We start from the raw sequence: 23,385 nt of genomic DNA, 5'->3' as shown, positions 1-23,385 counted from the left end.
TGCCCTATGTTTTAATCAAAGAGCTCTGAAAGGTATTGTTTTTTCAGAGTGTCTGAGATGGACTCTGCACAAAACTTCAAGATTTAAAAAATATTATGGAAAAGTCTTTAGCCAAGATTTTTTTTTTTTACCCAAGATTTCAAGTCTGGTCAGGAAACCAATAGATTTTGGGCAAATAGTATGATAAAGGTTTAGACAACAAATTCCATTAGTGCTTTGTAAAGAATGCAAATGAGTTGCAGGACTTTGAAAGTTTTGTTCAGAAAGGGGCAACTCAGAATGCTTGTCACAAAATGACATCTACTTTCCCCTCTGTGTGGTCCAACATCGGTAATCAACATATCAGACTCTCAAAATTTGAATACAGAAAATGGCCATTATCCTTGAGTTTAAAAAAAGAAAAAGGAAAGTACCATTTCCACTTTTGAAAGAGTGGTATATGTTCACTAAATCACAATTTATTATTCTCAAAGCAATTTAAACCTAAAATTAGTTTTATAGTATCATTGATAGAGCCAACCTAGTACGGAAGGCAAGAGACCAGAATACAAAATTTTTACAATTTGCTCACAACATTTACAGCATAATATATGCTGCAATAACTTTTTTCCACAAGGAAATTAAATCAGAGGATAGAATAGAAGGTATAGCCATGGAAAGAAATGTACAGGCAAGTATACAAAATTCTCTGTAGCTCCATTGCTCATCATGGTGCCCTGATGTGGTTACTTATAGTCTCCATTCATTTCTTCCTTTAACTTTGGAGCATTTTAGCTTTTATTCACTCTTTTGAACACCGTTCTAGGCACGGGGGAAATACAGCAGTGAACAATGCAGTAAATTTCCTTCAAAAGACTGATAGTAAAAGAGTGCTTATCATGTACCACATCCTGTGCTTGTTCCCAATCTTGACTTTGGCCTGGTCTTGGCCTTTGCTTCTGTCTAGGAGGTGAGCCACAGCAGACCAACACAAGGGTACGTTTTCCACCTGTCATACCAGCTCTGCCCCAGTGACCCAGATCCTGCTAATCATGATGCTGGCCTGTTTGACATTCTTTGGACAAGCATATGGGCCTGTCGCTATGTAGGTCCATCTACATGCTAGTAGATGTACAAAAGTATTTTTGAAAATTAGCTACATGTGAAAGTAAAAGCTGGATTGACAATTTTCCAGTAAAATTCAAGATGAGCTTTTCTCCTTCCTCAGTGAACCGCATGTATCCATACAAAGAATGAAGGAGCGGATGAAAAGCACTTTGGTGAAGCCCGTTCCGTTCCGCGCCCTCCTCCCAGTGCCATGATACGACACTGCTCAGGTCTCTGATGCATTCCCACCTTCCCTCTATCCCGCTGCTCTTGATGACTCCTACTGGGATGAACACAGCACAATCTGGGGCACAGGAGCAGCTGTCCCTGCCAGGAGCTCTCTGCTCAGAGATGGAAGCATAACCCTGTTAAATTAACAGTTGTGAATGGAGCATGGAGCCAAGATGATGTTAATATATTTTACTCTAACTTGAGTTTTCTGAATGAGGCACCATCTTATACGACAGGACCTCTGCACTTGGGCATTGATGCCAAGTGGTTCTTTAACACCAATACTGCTCCGTATGAAAGCAGACAAATCGTTTATTTCAGAGTGGGCAGGTGTGCAGAAAAGACCCTCTGATGACTCAAAAAAGCTACAATTTTAGAGCCCCCTTTTCTCTTTAAGAACACAAAGCAAGGGGGATAAAACTCTCAAAAAGCTGAAAAATACAAAAAGAAGGAAGCTGAGAGTCTACGTGATATAAAGAAAGAAACTTTACTTGGATAAAGCAAGAGCTCTTCTCAGTTCTTTCCCTCCTACCCACCTCTCTCTCTCGATTTCTCAGATCACCTGGTACCTTAACTTTCCAAATGCAAGTTATCAGGACTTAAGCTTCTGTACACAGCATCAATGCTAAAATGACTATTTAGAATGGCTCAGACTAGACTTGGATGCCAAGATTGTCAGACCAGCCTCACCTCAACAACCCAGGAGGGTAAGGGACACCAGAGAGGAAGGGATGGGCAGGAAGGGAGAGAATCATGGAAGACCGAAGTTAAGAGAGAGAGATGAAGACAACCTTACAGGAGCTAGGTACCCAGATAGGTGGATACATCCAAAGAGGTGCTCAAAGTACTCCATGGGCGTGCAGCTCATTCTGGAGGAAGTGCTGGACCATTTAATATCATTAAAGATTTAGGGAAACTGGATTTTATAGATTCATTGAAAAAAGACAACTAATACAAATTTTTCAGATAGTCAGAGGAAAAGAGACAGAGAGGGAAGGGAAGCGGAGAGAAGGGGAGAGGAGGAGAGCGGAGTGAGGAGGGAAGCAGAGGGAAAGAAGGAGGGGAAGGGAGGGGAGAAACCAGCCTAAGATCAGGTCAGACTTAAGTGACTGAACAGAGATATCCAGAAACAAAAATATTTTAAGTAAAAACCAAATCTTGAGCTAGACAGTCCTGGCTTATGAATGCATTTGTGTCTTTGTGTGTGTGTGTGTACTTGTAATGGATTCTATTAATATGGCTTAAACTACAGGTTATTTTCTGGTAAAATTCCTTTCACAGTACTAGAGGTAGTCAGACTGGGAGTATATTTTGTTGGGAGAGGAGACAAAAAGGAAGAGAACTTTTCCCAAGACTGGTGTGGGGTAACCCCAAGGTGTTGGGCCACATAGACTTTTTCTCAACTGAAAATAGAAGAGCTTACCTAAGAAAAAGAACATTTGAGCCCAGAGAAACAAGAGATCGCTCAGTACATTCAGCACCACCCTTTCAGTTTCTAAAAGGAAAAGCCTGGTCCTGAAATGTTAAGAAACTTACCTAGTTGGTTAGAAAGATGGCAGCGTAAGCAAACTCGGAACTCACCTCCTCCCGTGGACACAGCCAATTTACAACTTCTCGTGGGAAAATTGCCCCTGAGACAGAACTGAAAACTGGATAAGAGGAACTCCTGCAACAACGGACAATCCTAACTGAGGTGGAAGAGGCAGAGACTCCCTTCTGGAGAGGAAAAACGTCTCCTCCACAAGCCGCCAGCTTCACGGCCACCAGGAGCAGCGCATAGGTACGCAGCCCTCCCTGGAGGCGCAGGGCCCTGAGCCGGGGAGCACCCGCTGTGGGCACTCTGTGGACCCAGCGCAATCGAGACCAGTGGCATAATATCTGACTCTGTCTGCTACTAAAGCATTGGGGAGTACCCCCAGAAAACCTGGTTCACAAATAAACTAAAACTGGCTCTTACAGGTCCCATGCGCAAACTCACCCATTTCAGAAAGCATCCTAAAATCACCAGAAAGAAAGGTGCACAGTGCTTTGGTGACAAGAGACTCACCTAATAGGCCCTGAGTGCATCTCGGTGAGGGGTGAGACCTCTCCAGGGACTGGGACATTGGTGGCGGCCATTGTTGTGGCCTGGTGTGGGCGTGCTGACACAGACGCCATTGGAGTTCTCCCTGAGGCCAGGTAGCCCGGAGTCTGCCCCACCCACTAGAGCACCGATTTAATCCAGCTCAGCCAGGGCAGGCAACCCACCCTAGAGACTGGCCCCACCCAACAACAAGCCCTCAGGCAACTTGTGAGCCTGCATAGATTGGTGACTGGATTCTCTGCAGCCTGGCAACTGAGCCGATTTGAGTGGGGCAGGGCGTGCACAAGGAGTGGGTGGAGAGTGTGGGGCAGTGGCGGAGTGTGTGGGGCTCCCCCCGTGGAGAGACTGGGTCCGCTTGGGGAGGTCGGGGCACTCACAAGGGGCAGGACTGTGTTGACTGTGTGTGTGGACCTGTGGGCGGCAGGGTCCGTCAGCTGCAGAAGACTTGTGCTTCTCAAAGACCCACATAGGAGGTTTGCCCCACCTTCTAAAGCCTAAAACAATTGGGTGCTCCTGTGCCTGAGGCCAGCCCCACCCAGCTGCAATCCTCAGAGAGCTGACAAGAGACCTAATAGGCTAGAGGCTTACAGCAATTGTAAGGCCCTGAGCCTAACAACCTGCCACACTGGGGGCCTACTCACTTAAAAGAAATACTGCAACACAAATGTGGTATTAGAACTTACAGCCAACTGTCCTGGGGCTCCCCACACCTGATAAAGAGACTGAAGGGTCCACAACAACTACAAGCAGCTGAGCATTACAACAGCTGGCCAGGAGCATAACTCAGCCTCCCTGGGTGCCTACAGGGAGAGCAAACAGGCCACAACAGAAGGACACATGTAGCCCACATAGGGGTCAACCCTGGAACATTGAGAACTGAGGGAAGCACACTGGAAGCCTCCTAAGGCATCACTTACATAAGGTCACCTATCCAAGAGCAGGAGACGTAGCTGACCTACCTAATACGTAGACTCAAGCACAGGGAAAGAGGCAAAATGAGGAGGCAAAAGAATACATTCCAAGTAAGGGAACAGGACAAAACCCCAGAAAAGGAACTAAGTGAAACAGAAATGAGCAACCTACCTGACAGAGAGTTCAAACTAAGAGTGTTGAGGATGCTCACTGATGTGGGGAGAAGAATAGATGAACTCAGTGAGAATGTCAACAAAGAAATGGAAGATATAAAAAAGAACCAATCAGAAATGAAGAATACAATACTGGAAATGAAAAATTCATTAGAGGGACTCAAAAGCAGAGTAGAGGATACAGAAGAATGGATCTGTGAGCTGGACGAAAGACTAGAAGAAATTACCCAAGGTGAACAGGTAAAAGAGAAAAGAATTAAAAAGAGTGAGGACAGTCTAAGGGACCTCTGGGACAACATCAAGCACACTAACATCCGTATTATAGGTGTCCCGGAAGGAGAAGAGCGAGACAAGGGGGCAGAGAATCTATTTCAAGAAATAATAGATGAAAACTTCCCTAACCTAAGGAAGGAAACAGACATCCAGGTACAGGAAGCACAGAGAGCCCCAAACAAGATAAACCCAAAGAGGCCCACACCAAGACACATCATAATCAAAATGTCCAGAATTAAAGATAAAGAGAGAATCCTAAAAGCCGCAAGAGAATGTCAAGTTACATACAAAGGAAACCCCATAAGGCTATCAGCTGACTTCTCAGCAGAAACCTTACAGGCTAGAAGAGAATGGCACGATATATTTAAAGTGCTAAAAGGAAAAAACTTACAGCCAAGAATACTCTACCCAGCAAGGTTATCATTCAAAATGGAAGGAGAGATAAAAATTTTCCCAGATAAGCAAAAATTAAAGGAGTTTGTCACCAAGAAACCAGTGCTACAAGAAATGTTGAAGGGACTGATTTAAGGGGAAAAGAGAAGACCACAAATGGGAAAAATTATCTATTTCCATGATTAGAACATAATGGATACAAATGCACAAAAAAGAGGTTAGATATGATATAAAAAACATAAAAGGAGGGAGGAGGGGAGTTAAAGAGTACGGCTTTCAGACAGAGGTCAAACTAAAGTGACCATCAATTCTGTATAGAAGAAGAAAGGAACAGAGAAGGACTACTAAAACACTGAGAAAAAAAAAAGTTAAAAAATGGCAGTAAGTACATACTTATCAATAGCTACTTTAAACGTCAATGGACTAAATGCTCCAATTAAAAGGCATGGGGTGGCTGATTGGATAAAACAACAAGACCCATATATATGCTGCATACAAGAGACACACTTCAGACCTAAAGACACTCACAAACTGAAAGTGAAGGGATGGAAAAAGATACTCCACGCAAATGGCAATGAAAAGAAAGCTGGGGTAGCAGTACTCATATGAGACAAAATAGACTTTAAAACAAAAGCTGTAAAAAGAGACAAAGAAGGGCATTACATAATGATCAAGGGAAAAATCCAACAAGAGGATATAACACTTGTAAATAACTACGCACCCAATGTAGGTGCACTTAAATATATAAAGCAATTATTAACAGACATAAAAACAGAAATAGACAGTAACACAATAATAGTAGGGGACTTTAACACTCCACTTACACCAAAGGATAGATCATCCAAACAGAGGTCAATAAGGAAACATTGGCCTTAAATGACACACTAGAACAGATGGACCTAGTAGATATATACAGAGCATTCCATCCAAAAACCGAAGAATACACGTTCGTTTCAAATGCACATGGAACATTCTCCAGGACTGATCACACATTAGGCCACAAAACAAGTCTCCATAAATTTAAGAAGATTGAAATAATACCAAGCATCTTTTCTGACCACAACGGTATGAAACTAGAAATCAACTATAGGAAGAAAATTAGAAAAGCCACAAATACATGGAGATTAAACAAAATGCTACTGAACAAGGACTGGGTTAACGAAGAAATCAAAGAAGAAATCAAAAAATACCTGGAGACAAATGAAAATGAAAATACGACATGCCAGAATTTATGGGATACAACAAAAGCGGTTCTAAGAGGGAAGTTCATAGCAATACAGGCCTATCTCAACAAACAAGAAAAATCTCAAATAAACAATCTAACAGTGCACCTAAAGGAACTGGAAAAAGAAGAAGAAACAAAGCCCCAAATCAGTAGAAGAAGGGAAATAATAAAAATCAGAGCAGAAATAAATGAAATAGAGACCAAAATAACAATAGAAAAAATTAATAAAACCAAGAGCTGGTTCTTTGAAAAGATCAACAAAATTGACACACCTTTAGTTAGACTCACCAAGAAAAAAAGAGAGAAGGCACAAATAAGTAAAATCAGAAATGAAAGAGCAGAGGTTACAACAGACACCTCAGAAATACAAAAGATTATAAGAGAATACTATAAAAAGCTATATGCCAACCAATTCGACAATCTGGAAGAAATGGATAAATTCTTAGAATCATACAACCTTCCAAAACTGGATCAAGAAGAAGTAGAGAATTTGAATAGACCAATCACCAGTAAGGAGATCGAAACAGTAATCACAAACCTCCCCAAAAATAAAAGTCCAGGACCAGACGGCTTCCCTGGTGAATTCTACCAAACATTCAAAGAAGACTTAATACCTATCCTTCTCAAACTCTTCCATAAAAATTGAAGAGGGGGGGAAGCTCCCTAACTCATTCTACGAAGCTGACATTACCCTGATACCAAAACCAGACAAGGACAACACAAAAAAAGAAAATTACAGGCCAATATCACTAATGAACATCGATGCAAAAATCCTCAACAAAATACTAGCAAATCTCATACAACAATACGTTAAAAAGATTATACTCCATGATCAAGTGGGATTTATTCCAGGCATGCAGGGATGGTTCAACATTCGCAAATCAATCAACGTAATACACCACATTAATAAAATGAAGAATAAAAATCACATGATCATCTCAATAGATGCAGAGAAAGCATTTGACAAGATACAGCATCCATTTATGGTAAAAACTCTGAATAAAATGGGTATAGAAGGAAAGTACCTCAACATAATAAAGACCATATATGAGAAACCCACAGCTAATATCATCCTCAATGGTGAAAAACTGAAAGCTATCCCTCTAAGAACAGGAACTAGACAAGGATGCCCACTGTCACCACTCCTATTTAACATAGTACTGGAAGTCCTAGCCAGAGCAATGAGGCAAGAGAAAGAAATAAAAGAGATCCAAATTGGAAAGGAAGAAGTGACACTGTCACTATTTGGAGATGACATGATTTTATATATAGAAAACCCTAAAGAATCCATGAGAAAACTTTTAGAAGTAATAAATGAATATGGTAAAGTTGCAGGATACAAAATCAACATACAAAAATCAGTTGCATTTCTGTACACTAACAACGAAGTAGCAGAAAGAGAAATTAAGAATACCATCCCATTTACAATTGCAACAAAAAGAATAAAATACCTAGGAATAAACTTAACCAAAGAGGTAAAAGATCTGTACACTGAAAACTATAAAACATTTCTGAAAGAAATCGAAGAAGACACAAAGAAATGGAAAGATATTCCGTGCTCTTGGATTGGACGAATTAACATAGTTAAGATGTCCATACTTCCTAAAGCCATCTATAGATTCAATGCAATCCCTATCAAAGTTCCAACAACATTTTTCACAGAAATAGAACAAAGAATCCTAAAATTTATATGGAACAACAAAAGACCCCGAATAGCTAAAGGAATCCTGAGAAAAAAGAACAAAGCTGGACGTATCACACTCCCTGATTTCAAAATATACTACAAAGCTATAGTAACCAAAACAGCATGGTACTGGCACAAAAACAGACACACAGATCAATGGAATAGAATCGAAAGTCCAGAAATAAACCCACACATCTATGGACAGCTAATCTTTGACAAAGGAGCCAAGAACATACAATGGGGAAAAGAAAGTCTCTTCAACAAATGGTGTTGGGAAAACTGGATAGCCATATGCAAAAAAATGAAAGTAGACCCTTACCTTACACCATACACAAAAATTAACTCCAAATGGATTAAAGACTTGAAGTAAGACCTGAAACTGTGAAACTTCTAGAAGAAAACATAGGCAGTACACTCTTCGACATCGGTCTTAGCAACATCTTTTCAAACACCAAATCTGACCGGGCAAGAGAAACAATAGAAAAAATCAACAAATGGGACTACATCAAACTAAAAAGCTTCTGCACAGCAAAGGAAACCATCAACAAAACAAAAAGACAACCTAACAATTGGGAGAAGATATTTGCAAACCATACTTCTGATAAAGGCTTAATCTCCAAAATATATAACATCTCACCAACAAAAAAACTACCAACCCAATTAAAAAATGGACAAAAGACCTGAACAGACATTTCTCCAAAGAAGATATACAGATGGCCAACAGACACATGAAAAGATGTTCAAAATCACTAACTATCAGGGAAATGCAAATCAAAACTACAATGAGATATCACCTCACACCCGTCAGAATGGCTATAATTAACAAGACAGGAAACAACATGTGTTGGAGAGGATGTGGAGAGAAGGGAACTCTCACACACTGCTGGTGGGAGTGCAAACTGGTGCAGCCACTATGGAAAACAGTATGGACATTCCTCAAAAAATCAAGGATAGAACTACCATATGATCCAGCTCTTCCACTGTTGGGTATTTATCCAAAGAACTTGAAAAAACCAATTTGTAAAGGTACATGCACCCCTGTGTTCATTGCAGCGTTATTCACAATAGCCAAGACTTGGAAGCAACCTAAGTACCCATCAAGGGACGAATGGATAAAGAAGATGTGGTATATATACACAATGGAATACTACTCAGCCATAAGAAATGATGAAATCCAGCCATTTGTGACAACATGGATGGACATTGAGAGTATAATGCAAAGTGAAATAAGTCAGAGGGAGAAGGTCAAATACCGTATGATTTCCTTCATTAAGTAGTAGATAATAACAACAATAAACAAACACATAGGTACAGAGATTGGATTGGTGGTTACCAGAGGGGAAGAGGGGAGGGAGGAGGGTGAAAGGGATAATTCGGTACATGTGTGTGGTGATGGGTTGTAATTAGTATTTTGGTGGTGAACATGATGTAATCTATGCAGAAATAGAAGTAAAATGATGTACACCTGAAATTTTTACAATGTTATAAACCAATGTTACTGCAATAAACAAAAAATTAAAAAAAATAAATTAAAAAAAAAAGCAACTTACCTAAATTCATTGAGTGAGTGAGTCAGTGGCCCAGCTTGTATTTGAACTCAGGTCCTCTCCCCTCCCATCCAACCCCAAGTCCGATTTTATTGCATCGACAACATGGGATAGCTTAGTCTTTCTTGTAGCAGATAATCCATAAAGCATCATGTCACATTCTTTCATTTATTCATTTAACAATACCACCCAGTGCCTATGCTAGGCACTATAGACACACTAGTGAGCAGAGGGAAACTATATCTACCCACACAGGATTCTTTCTTAAATATACTTTTTTTAAAATGCCCTCATAATACTTTAAAAATCAATAACTTTACAGTAGACATCTGATCTTACACTCATAAAGTAAAGTCAATAGTCTAAATATGTGGGTATAGATGAAGGACACCCAGAAAAAGAGGATCCTGGTTATTTAATGGCTAAAAAGTTGGTTCATAAGTCTCTTTAGATCTATTTTTTTAAACTCAGTCTTGCCACAAATAAGCTTTGTGTTGAGCTCTGATGAAATTCTTTCATTTTTACGTAGGATTGTTGCTATCTGTGAATTAACTGAGGAGGCCATTCCAATGTAGTGCATTATATGTAGGAAGAATATCACCATAAGTTGCAATAACTTTTTCAGGAATCTTCATTTCTATAGCTTTGTATTTTTACTGACCAATTTGTTTGAGAGCTCTGTAATTTATGAAGTTTTAAAGGAAACCAGTGTACGTGAAACCATTACTTTCTAACCAAGGCTAAAATCTCGGATGAATGTTGGTCTGAAGAAGATGAAGAGTACCATTATACTAATTTGTTGGAACCTAATCAAATTTCTAAATCCATTGGTGAAAGGGCAATAATTTTCATCAATATTTAAGAATTAAAGATAAAAAAGTCAAATATAAGCAGTAGTTATTTAATACCCGACATTGTTGCTTTGGTCAATATGTTCTGGGGGAAGGGGAGGTGGACAACTTAGCATTCATTCTAAGATGTCCAAACATTTGCATTCATTATGTTACAAAGGAACTTTAGGCAAGGGTCTATGAATGCCTGACTTTCAGAACTAACATAATATCATTCATTTACCTGGGACACCTTGATTCCTTTAATGTTTTCCAATTATCATAGGATTACCTCATCCCTCTGAGCACAGAAAAACTCGGCCCTGTATCTACTTCTGTCAGCTATAAATACTACTATAATAATACTTCAAATTTTCTCTTAAACAAGATCGAAATTTAAATGCTTTAAAAAAATCATTGGTATACAGCAATTCTTCTTTATAACAACATCTTTAGTAAACCAAAATATTTTCATTTTGATTGAGCAAAAGCTATTTCTGAGAAGCAAAATTGAAGGGCCAGAAATATCCTAAGCAAAGTTTTCTTTAACACACTATAGTTTTCATTCCTAACAGAATCTTATGCAGCTCATAAAGGAAGCAGAATAAAGTGTTGAGGACATATGAAATCACTATGGCTCACTCTATTTTTTATTGATAATTTATTGAGGTGCAATTCGCATAAGAAAATTTCACTCTATTATTAAGAATAGCTGATTTTAAACACAATTGATAGCATATACTTTAGGGAAAATGTCCACGTATTAAAGGAGTTCACAATGGAGCTTCTGTACTTTCTTTGAACCTAGTCAAAGATCAGAAATCCAGTGAAATTCCCCTTATGGAGGAGAAAAAGGAGAATGAGTCAACCTCCTCCAGTTTCTAGATGAAGCATCTTCAGGTTTCTGGGCCATTGTAGGGAAGAAGGTGCCATTTAAAAGATAAATCAGCACAGCTGGGATACATAAGGTTTCCTCAACACTCAATCAGGTTTGAAGATGTAACTAAGTGTGTGAGGGATGGGGAGCAGGATGCAGGTAGAAGGAATGAAATTATGTGCTTTTGCCAGCAATTGCCATCACTTTTTTAAACTCTGATTTTCAGTCCAGTGAAAAGTCCTTTTTCAGTTCCGGGGCAGGTGGGAGCACAAATATATGATGACTAGGTAATTCCCTAGGAGAATGTGAGACATCACGAGTGATCTTGCAAATCCTGGCAGAGTGGTAGTGAGGGAACTCTCTTTTTTCCACCAAATGGGTGCAGCATATTGCTACAGCTCCAGAGTTAGAATAAGTGGGCAAGAAATACTCATTGAGTGACTCGCTATATAACAAAACCAAATATCCTGTATTGGAAACTGGAATAGTAATATTAACTTTTTCAGGTAATAGCTGGTGATTAAGACATGGGTCTTCAGCTTAATTTCATATATTATTTATTTAACATGTACAGCTTCCCTGCTTCCAAAAGAATAAGAAATGGCATATTCATCATAGTATAAAGCACTAATTGAGAAGAACTCAGTTTCCATTCAAAAGTGTTATCTTTTATTTTGTATATTTGTAACTCTATTTGTTCCACAAAGATAGATAGAGAAGAGGCAAAGAGCATATTATAATTGACACCTTCTCACAGACAAAAGTCAGCATATGAAAGACCTTGTCCATTTTGTTCACAGCTGAATCTTCAGTTTCTAGAATGGTGTCTGACACATAGTAGATGCTTGATTAATATTTGTTGAATGAATCCAAAATTTTAACATCTCACTTAGTGCCATTTCAGGAAGACGATGACAGATAAAGAAGTCTGGGATTCCATTTTGCCAACTTTTGTTAAAATCTCTCATTTCCCAGGGATGGACTTCAAGAGCATCTGACTAAGACAGGAATATGTTTCCCCAGTCGCTAACTGGATAACTGACTTCCTATGCTGAGGTTGAAGCCAAAAACCAATTATAGAAATGAATGAGCAGGGGTCAGACAAGAAGAGACATCACAAAGCTATAGAAATGGCATTGATAATAATAATTTTAAAAAGCACTTTGAAATGGTAATAAATCTAAGATAAAGAGAACTGACATATTTATCTTATCTATAGATTGGCTGGAGTCATATCAATCAAATTATTTGTCATATATATATCTGCTTCTCTATTAGTAAAACAAGGTGAAAATATTCATGGGGGATTGTTGGAGACTCTCCTCTTCCCTCAATTTATACTTAATCTGTATAATGAGCCCCAGGGCCTAAGGTTGTAGGCTGGGGATAACAAGCCCCTTAGTTATTCAAAGAAGGAAGCCCCCTCTCCTCAAACCAGGGCTGGGAAGAGCCCAGCGCTGAGATGAGGCACACACTTATGCTTGTCCACAAGGCATGAGCTGGACAGGATAATTTCACCAAACTCTTTCCAAAAACCTTTGGGTATGGCATGGACATATGCTGGACAGGATAATTTCACTAAACTCTTTCAGAAAACCTTTGGGTATGGCAGACATAAGTGTAACTCAGCTGACTGAATCAAGGGTCAAAGTCACTGATGCCCAAGCAAACACCTGCTGAGAGTCAGCTCTGGGAGGAAGGGGCTCCACTCTTGAGCAGCAGGAGCAGATCCTGTGACTAGCATTGTCTGTTGCAGTTCACTACCTCTACCAGTGTTTGCCACCTCTACAAGTGTTCACTACCACTAGAAGTGGCACGCTCAAAGGAGGGAAAGGTGGGCAAAATGAGGGAGACACTAAACCCTGCTCTTGGAGAGGTCTCTGCGCCTATCGCAGCCACTGAGCTGGGAACAAAAGGGAGGGACTCCCCATCAGGCTGCTGAAAAGGCTGAAATCACACACCGGACCATGAGAGGGACCATGAGGCTTCTTTGCTCACAACAGGAGAAAGAGAGAGAACAGCAGGCAGTCAGTACATCTGGGGAAAGACCTAAAAGCCGGCTACCAGCATACGGCCCCTCGTACCACCATCACAGGTGAATTCCTCTCACTTGAGAGTTCCCAAGAGCAAACCACACCCTAGCTGCTGGAGAAGGTGCTCAGAGCCAACCAGCAGGAAGAGAAGCCCAAGCCCAGGGAACCTGGTAGAAAACTGTCTTCCTTCCAGGTAAGCCTCCACAAAATGTCTCTTCCTGAATGCTCAAGAATACAGGACACGATGAAATAAGTATTTATTTAAATTACTATATTCTTCCTACTATACTGAATAATGATTATTGATTTGTTTTTTCTTAATTAAACCTCTTTCATAAATTACATTCTAAGTCAGTAGTACTTGAATAAATTTTGTTCAATGAATAAATGAATGAGATCTTCCTCATCCACTCTAATATGCACTCTTACCCAAAAATTGTCACTTTTGGTCTACTTACCTTGTTTTTCCTTCTTTGTGCTTATAATCACCTGATACACATTTTTATTTCATTATTAAATAAACCTTCCCCTGGACTATAAACTCTGAGAGCAGGACCTTGTCAGTTTTGTACAATCCTCAAAGCCCTGGTAGCTAAAATAATGCTGGCACATGGTTGAGGATCCAAAAATATTTATTTGTAATTGTCAAGTGACCACATGCCACACAATGTTAGTGATCAGAGAGCATGTAAATAAATGGGCAGTACCCAGCTAACAGGCTGGGTATCCCTACTTCTCTCTGGGAAACTAGTGCTTGGGGTCTTTCTCAAGCCACTCTCCCACAGTCATATCCTCTATTCTCTTACATTTATGAGTGTACAGCACATACAGTTAGTCTGTCAATCCAATCCTCATCATAACCATGTGAAGACCACATCACTGTGTCTGTTTTATAATTGAGACAACTGAGGGAACAGAAAGGCGCCCAGCATTATCCAGCTTCTAAACGACAGAGCTGGCCCTCAATCCTACTCCTCATCTAGTGCTTTTAAAGATAGAATGTGGGAAGCCAATATCCCCTGGTGTGTAAGAGCACAGGCTGCAGAGTTAGACGTGTGTAGGTGTGAATCTCAGCTCTGCCACTTAACTACCAGCTCTTGACCTTGGGCAAGTCAGCTTCAGTTTCCTCATCTGTAAGATGGGGGAATATCAGGGCTATCTCATTGGGTTGTTATGAGGATTAAATGAGTTAACATATATAAAGTTCTTAGCACAGTCCCTGACTCACTGTACATGCTAAAAAAGGGAGAGTTGGTACTATTTTTATCATCATAATCGTTGTCATCATCACTATCAGCTCAGAGTAATTTCTACATTATCATTAGACTAAGTCAAGACATGTTAATAAGATAACTACCAGAGGAGGTTTTGCCATGACACCTTATTCATCTCTGTGATTTTTAGGAGTCATGGGAGGGCGGGAGGGGAGAGTCCAGTTCCTTAACTCTATAGTACTATTGAGCAATCTGGCCTCAAAGAGATCAGCAAACTGTCCAAAATGTGCCACAATACTCAATCCAGTCTTTCCTATCCTTAGAAAGGAGGCAAATCTTTCCACATTGTCAAGATAAATCATAATCCCACTTCTCTACCACCTAACACACACTAATTCTATCTATCCCTATCTTTATCTTTATCCATCCTTAAACCTCCACATGGTCCAGCATCTTGTTGATGGAAACTCACTTAAACTAGAAGTCTATTCATTCTCAAAATATATGCCCTTCACCTGACAAGCCCCCATCCCACATACACACACAAAATCTCTTTTACCTTCTACTGCATCTATCTATCTATCTATCTATCTATCTATCATCTCACTGACCTAATATATCCCTTACACATCCAGTAAAACTATTGCCTGTGAAGGTTCTGAGAGCTTCAGAACCTTACTCATGTCTGACGATACTCTTGTCTAGTGAAAGCTGTGAATGCAGCTGCCCGATATTTTGTGGGGGATTAACTTAGAAGCATCTGGTCCTGAGGAGAGAGGGGCATCATGGTTTGGGATTTCCAACTCTAACCAATGTACTGAGTGTCATTGTGACTAATATCTAATGAGGGTACATAATACGTGTCATCAGAGTGCGTGTCATTTTAAAGCCTAGTTGATGCGAGCTGGAAAAGAACTTAGGACTCCATTTGCTAAATAAAAAAAAAAGACAGTAGCTTGAATTTTTATATTACAGGTTATGAAGTATGTTCAAATTAATAAAATTATTCCTCAAAGAATCAAAATGAAATATGCTAAGCAAGTATGCTATTTCCTTTATAAAATGAAGAAATTGAAAGAGGTTGGTGGAAAGCCCTACAAATGGTAGAATAAGTCTTAAACCTAAGCCTCCAATCTTCTTCATTTTAAGGAACCTAACAGAATTCAATCTAAGAATTCAATACTGAACCCTCAAAAACTGTCACTGAATATGTAGCAATCCTAATATCAGCACTAAGACTATTTGAAGTACTTTTTAATTAACAGAAGTGGTCTACATTTCAGATCTTATGACAGAGGTGGGGCCAGAATCTCTATGTAGGAGGATTTAGGGTCAGGAACGTGTTTGGAAGGGGGAGCTAGGTGATTTTTCTTGAAACTGCACTTGAAATAAACAGTACACTTATTTATATTAGGTGGCCCATGGGATGATTTTGCAAGGACACTGCTATCAGCAATGATTTGCACATGCTTTAATGTTTTATATCAATCACCAGGTAAGTGATTGCCCATTTAGAACAGTACTTGAGAAATCTAAAAAAAAAAAAAAAAAAGAGCAAATGTTTTCTCTCTGATTCTAGAAGATATATCATTGTCTTCTTCCGTGGTGGGAAAAATAATTGAATGTTTTTGTTGGGGGGGGGGGTTGGGTGTCAGGTAAAGGGCACACAGCTTGAAGACAAATAGACTTCATTTTACCTGGATTTCTATCCCCAAGCTGCTAGACAGTTTAAGGGCAAATACATAAGACACTAGAAAAATCTGTAAATCACAACTAAGTCTAAATTTGCTCATGTTATTGTCCTTGTCATTCTTCCTTTCTTGACTCTTCCTTCATCTCTGGCATCCAGTTCTCTCTCGGTCATCAGTCACTGACACTCATTGATTACATGTTCCCTGGCATGGCTTTGGGGTCAAACAATTTGAGTTCAAATCCTGTCTCAACCACTGCTTAAACGTATGACCTGGAGTAAACTACTTAATTTCTTTAGAATTCAATTTCTTTATCCCTCATATTGGGATTCTAGTACCTACTATGCAGAATTTCTTGAAGATGAAAGAAGATAGTATTTGTCAAGTGCCTGGTACTTAAGAACTGAATAAATAATTTCTTGGAAGACGACGATACAAATGAAATGAAAAATGCTACTTTCTGGAGACAAGGGATTGGGGACATTATTTGATAAATATTTTATAGTTTTCTCTCTTTGATAGCTCCTGGAGGGATTTTTCAGGACTATGCACATTTAATAAAAATAATAAATGCTCTCCTCCAAAAAAAAATTCTTTAAAGGTAAAGACGTAAAAACCCTTAGACCCTTGGAGAAAATAATACTCATAATAAATGGAAAAATTACATAGTACTATGTGCCAAGCACTCTTCTAAGCACTTTGTTGTATGTTTTATATATATAAATAAACACACACAAAATTAGTTAATATATTAACTAATTTAATTCTAACAAGGCTATGGAATGGGTAATATTCTTTTAGAGATGAAGGGACTGAGGCACAGGGACATTAAGTAACTTGCTCAAAATGACACAGCGAGCCAGGATTTGAACTCAAAATACTTGTATAAGTTGCCCGTGAGGCAAAATGACCCTAGGAACACAGGGCTGATCTACTCAGTAGGTTTTTCCTCAAGGTTCTCAGGCAAAGGGAAAGTAGAATGGAGGGTGGGACAGTCCAGAGCAGGACTTTGTCATGGCAGTGCCTGCCATCGCTGGGCTGGTTCCGAGTGTCTAAAGGACCAGGCTTCAGAGCTGTCACCCCAATTTCATCTTCCCCTGTCAAAATCTCTTTATCATAGAAAAGTACAAATAAGTTTTCAAAGCAGGGGCTGTGGCATCATGACCTCATCACCCAGGTGATACTGTGACTCATTCTCCTTGTGAAGCTTTTGACAGGGAAGATTCACACTTGAGATGTGGAGAACAGCCCAGAGACCAGGTTTCCTATAAATTCTGAAAGCAGGAGAGAGAAAATATCAGATAGCTGGGGAAGCAATACTGGAGGAAGTGGGAGGAGGAGGCCTCAGGTCAGGAATTAGGGCTATTTAATTGAGTGAGAAAAGCAAATGGATAAACTGGAGTCACCCTTCTGCATTCTTATCAGAAGGAAGGGGCTGAGCAGGTGGTAAGAGCAGTTTCTATGATTTACTCCCCAGTCTGAGCATTTAAGTCCAGCCAGAGTTCCTGAATTAAAGTACCTTTTCCTTGAACCAATAATTCCTATTTTTTTCACAACTGTAGTGGGGCAGATAGAGAAATTCATCTAGAACTCTTTCATGGACAGCATACTTGTTGCTCTGATTATATTTTCAAAAATATCATACTATTTATGCCTCATAGCTCATTGGAGGAATTCAATGACAGTGTTCATCGTGGTACAAAGGACTAGCACACCCCTCACTTTGCAGTTCTGCAGGGAGAAACACTCCAAGAAAGACCCTTGGAGCCATCAAGGAGAGAAAATTCCCTCTTATTGTAATGTTTTTGAAACCAGGCAGGCAAATTCTACAACTTCGGAACTAATCCATACGAACTTGCCGTCCAGGGATTTCAGATAACCTGATCTTTGGGCCAGAACAATTAGGCTGAATTGAGTAAAAATGAGGAAATATTAAGTCTGATTCTGAGGTCTTGAGGTCAATGAAAATTACCCTCCTTTCTTCTTGATGCACAGCCAACTATGGAGATGTGCCATAACCCTCTCATCAGCGATGTCATGTGACCCAAAGAGCCACACAGAGTGCCAAGTCTGGGCTGAGCACTGTGAAACTGAAAAAATGGGGAGCTTTACAGATGTGTCATAACATGGGGAAGCCGTGGAGACTGTCTTGAGCTTGAGAGTTCCAGGAAGGTAGGATGATGCAAACACTCTTCCTATAATTCTGACTTACTTTCCGAAGTCAGTGATTCCCCATGTTCCTGCCTCAGCTCAGGACTAGACGCAAGACTAGGAATAAAAGATTCCCATGGCAATCCAATAACCATCTTCCCCTGTGGTTGGGGCAGCTCCATGCCTCCATGCTAGAATAATTCCCTTGTTTCTCCCCAAGCCAAACTCACACTTAAAGTCATATCAAAGCCAATGTGAGCTTAACAAAATGAAACTGCCCAGCACCTCTGCAGCCTCTGACAAATGGGTACACATCAGTCTGGCTGTGCCATGGTACAGAGGCATCCCAGAAACATACCAGAGAAGGTTTAAATCACTATGGGGAATCAGTGTAATAGGGGAGAGGAGGGGGTGTGCAGGGAAGACCTAGACAAAGATTCTCCTTTTACCAAATGTCTGAAATACCACCTTGGAGCTTCATCATTCCTTGATTTTAAGGTTTAAAACTGACACTGAAAGCGAACACTATGGAAGCTCTCTTACTTAGTCTGTCTTCTACTTTATGCTACATATTTGGATCAGATTAAGCTAAAATAGAGCTATGGTTTTATCATAACATGCCCTCTCTTCACCCCAAATCCCTACCCCCTAGCTAGAAAAAAGAAATTAAATATTCCCACTGCTTATCAACAAGACGTGCATTGCTTTAGCATTCAAGGAATTCATGGAATGGACCCAGTCTGCCCTTCCCACTTCTCTTGTGAGCACACCCTTTCCTTCAGCCAAGTAGATCCACATGCTGCTCGCTGAACACACTCCTCACTCCCCGAGCTCTGTGACCTCACTTATGATGTGGCCCCTCAAGCATCTCTCTGTCTTATACGTCTGCTGAAACCCCACACACCCTTCATAACTCATCCCAATCTTCACCTCCTTGGTTGGAGAGTTTTCTCGCATCGCCCCAAATGGACAGTCAACAGCCAGCAATCTTTTTCTGCAAAGGGCCAGATAGTAAATATTTTTGGTTTTCTAAGCCATATGGCCTCTGTCACAACTACTCAACTCTTGTCATTGTAGCATAAAATAAGCTTATAGATGCTACATAAATGAATGACTGTGGCTGTGTTCCAACAAAACTTTATGAACAATAAAATTTGAATTTCACATAATTTTAAGATGCCACAAAATATCATTACTCTTTTGATTTTCTGTCAACCATTTAAAAATGTGAAAACCATTCTTAGCCCACAGGCTGTAGTTTGCCGATCTCTGGAGCAGAGTATACCTTCATGTCAAACTCCCACTGCGTCCTTGGTTGTTTTATTGTTTTTGTTTGTTTGTTTGTTTGTTTTGCATTGAAGTACTTATTCTCCAAGCTCTCCATTACTCTATAACCTCTTTGAAGGCAGGAATATTGCCTTATTAACAATAATAACGGACGGTCACACTCATTGATCACTCTGTGCCAGGCTCTGAGCTAAGAGTTTTGCCTAGAAAATCTCATAACAAATGCATGAGGTAGGTATTATTATAATTACAATGTATGAGGTAGGTGTTATTATTCTTACAGATGCCAAAACTAGTACTTGGGGAGGTTCCATATTTAATAAGTGGCAGAGCTAGATTTGACTATTTAGCAGTCTGACTCCAGACCCTACCCTCTCTACCATTCTACTCTACGGTCTCTCTATCACTGTCTCACATCATAAGGCTTTCACACATGCCTGGTAAATGTGTATTATAGTTGGGATTCAATTCTGTTTCTTTCCTGAAAACAGCTTATAATAAGAAAGATTGAAAATGAGCTCACAGGGCAACATAAAGAGCCACAGTGGAGGCACCTAGGAGGCAGGCAAGCTTTAGAGAAGTGAGAATGGGTGACCCTGAAGCTTGTTTGCCTTAGAAGGGCCCCTGCCCTGTCACCATTGAGCTGCCTGCTCAACTCAGATGGTGCTCAGAGGCCCTCAAACCTGAATCAGGGTATGACACGCAGCTCGAGAAGTGCAGGACAGAATGAGTGGTGGGAAAATGCATAAAGAGACTTGCTGAGCCCCAGGGGAAGGGCCACACCTGTGAGCCAGCAGCATGCCAGCTGCGCTCCCAGAAAGAGAGAAATGAGCTGCAGCTGGGAGGACACTTGTGTGAGAGAAAAAAGACTTTTTTTTGCCATCAGAGTTGAGCAAGTTGCTTATGTGTGAAAGGTTTTGTGGAACCAAGTTAGTTGGTGCTAAGTCACTAGACAAAAGATCACACCCTCCAGCTCGAGATACCTGTCTCTAGGGATTATTTCTAACAATCTCAGGTCTGGGTGAGGACGAAGCAGTGAAAGCCATCTAGATTAGCTGAGGGAGCACAGTGACCTGCTAACAGGAAAAAAAAAGGCTCCTGAAATCCCCAGGGCTGTTCTATCAGTGAGAAAGGAAAAGCAAGGAGGAGAGATGCTATCACCGGTTCTGCCACCCAACATATGGACCAGCAGCATCTGTACCACTGAGAGCTAGGTGGTAATGCACTCTCACTCCGCCCCAGATCTACTGAATCAGGATCTGCATTTTAATAAATCTTTTGCACATCATAGTGTGAAATGTACTGGCCTACAACACTCAGACTAAATATACCTGTCCTGGAAAAGCCACAGTTCCTTTTGAATACCTCTTCAAACAAAAGTACAATTTCAGAGATGCCTCTGTTACGAAATTCAGAGAAATAAGAAGTGGCAGATAAATTAGCAAAAACCCTGGATTAGCAATCAAGAGACCAGGGCTGAAAACCTGACCAGCCCCAACCTAACTGCAACCTCATGGAAGTCTCTTCACGTCTCTGGGATTCAGTTTCTGTGACTGTACATTAAGGGAGTTGACTAGGAGATTGAAGACTCAAGCATTCAAAGTATCAAAGTCCTAATTGTGTGTAAACGTATATATGTTCCGTTTTCCTATTTCCCTAAAAAGGAAAGCATCAGAAAAGTTGACTGTGATCTAATCCTACTCTAGAATGGACAGGCTCTCCCCAACACTCTTTGGCCTCTACTGTCATTTACCTTCTAAAATTAGTTATACACATTGAACATATCATGACACTAAGAACTTTCTTCAATGTGCCAGTCCCCAGAGGGGATCACCAAACTGCACGAGCACAGAATTTGTCTGTTGGCCAGCCTCCCATGCGCTGAGACTTTTGACTCTGCACAGTTCAGGATGACGTCACTTGTGCTTGTATGAACTATAAATGACCTACCGGATCAGGAAAGCAGATACCGCCTTCCTTTAGGCACCTAATTGCAACCCTCTCAGAATGCAGGAACACATCATCCACCAGTCAGCAAAGAGCTGCACCCTCCCCACCTTCCCCAAAGCCTTCATGAGGAGAGAGCAAAGGCATTCTAAAGGAATGCCTTACTTGACAATTTTTTTTTTAAAGCCCAGTTGTCAGTCTGTGGAAAATCTGAATGAAATCTACTGTCCTAGTTGGGGAAAAAGACCAAGACTGCTAAAAATAAATAAATAAGATATGAAAATCACTCATCCTCTGCCACAGTTGGTTTCAACCTATTTAACTAAGAAAAAGAGGTCAGAACACAGGCAGAGAAAGCTCTAACTCCCATCAGCTTCGACCCTCAGCACCTGCAAATGCAGTTGGTCTTCCTCTGTGGCTCCTCCATTCTCCCAGGTCCTTTCACAGTCATGAGAGTCTAGGGCCAGGGGCCCATCCATGCCCTAAGTAGCTCAATGCCTGGCCCCTAGGCTCTCTCCTTCTCTTGTTTTCCGCTATCCTCTCAAGTGGACCTGAGGTCATTTACAGCCCAAGACAAAGTGCATCACAGCGTAAGAGTTCCATGTTCAATACATATTACTGAAATAAATTTCTAGGCCCAAAATGGAGCTGCTCCTGCCCAGGGGGCCACGTCAGTCAACCAAAATTTCATGTCCCTTTAAGTGCTCTGCTTGACCAGAACCACGGTAAATCCAGTCAGCCAATCCCCAAACCACAAGCCAACTCTGGCCTCTGTACGTGCTTCCTTGTTCCTTCTTCTTTGTCATAAAAGCTTCCTGCCTTCTGCCCCATTTTGCTGTTCTCTGGACCCTTGGAAACAGAGACTGCCCATTTCATGAATTGTTAAAATTTGTTTGTATCACCTAAAATGTCTTCTTCAATCACTTTTTAAACAATATTATCGAATGAATGAATGAATACATGCTGGTGCCATGTGTTTTCAGGCTAAGAAAAAAATCTCACAGCAAGTCTAGATTCTGCCACACCTACAGAAGTCATCTCATTTCTTCCCATCTGCTTCATTTGCCTTCCTTCCCTGCTAAAAGAAACTCATTTGCAATTGTCTATGGAGGCTGCATTTCATCATGGGAAATGGAAAACTCAAATGAAGAAGCCCAGATAACTTTTCTTTAGTGAAAGATCGTTGCCTCTGGCTCTGACCCTGACGTTAACTGGTTTGCTGGTTTTCTCGCCTCTGCTATATGGTACCAGGCATTCCTGTTTAGCTGCCACAGGGCTCTTCCTGCTGACGTAAAGTCTTCCTGCCCTCTGCTCTGCATCTCCCCTTCTCATGCTAGAGAAACAGCGCGAACAGCCCGAGGAATACAAATGTGCTCTTTGCAGCCTCCAAGCAAGAAAAACTGGGAGGGACAAGAAGGCGACTTCCAGTTGACCCAGCTTTCTCTCCTCTTACTTCCCCTCCCGCTGTGTAACCTTGATGTGGCAGAGGGCTCTGTCCCTGGAAGCAGGCTGCTGCTGCTGCTGCAGGCGGAAGGTGAAGGCCGACAGACTAATGCAGGGCGCAGGCGGGAGCCCGCTCCTCGCCCCTCGCCGCTCCTCCACCTTGGACAGGCCTGGGGCACCGGCGGACGCTTTTGTTCGCCGAGCCACTGACAGAAGCAATTATCTCCCAAACAAGAGTTTGTGGAGGTTCGTTAAAATAAAAGAAAACTCCCCGCCGTTCCGGGGGAGCGAGAAGCCTCCCCCGA

At 40.8% G+C, this 23,385-nt stretch overlaps 1 protein-coding gene across 2 annotated transcripts in view; it reads right to left on the bottom strand.

Annotated features, from left to right (window-relative positions):
- GAP43 (growth associated protein 43) overlaps positions 1–23,385 on the bottom strand; it is a 99,277-nt gene that overhangs the window by 42,482 nt on the left and 33,410 nt on the right. The gene's annotated exons all lie outside the window — the stretch shown is intronic.

This window comes from Ceratotherium simum, chromosome 15 (assembly GCF_057802395.1).
Source record: "Ceratotherium simum simum isolate JZ-2026a chromosome 15, ASM5780239v1, whole genome shotgun sequence".
Lineage (NCBI taxonomy): Eukaryota > Metazoa > Chordata > Mammalia > Perissodactyla > Rhinocerotidae > Ceratotherium > Ceratotherium simum.
Note: the sequence above shows the minus strand (reverse complement) of the source record. Positions and strands in the feature narration are given on the sequence as shown.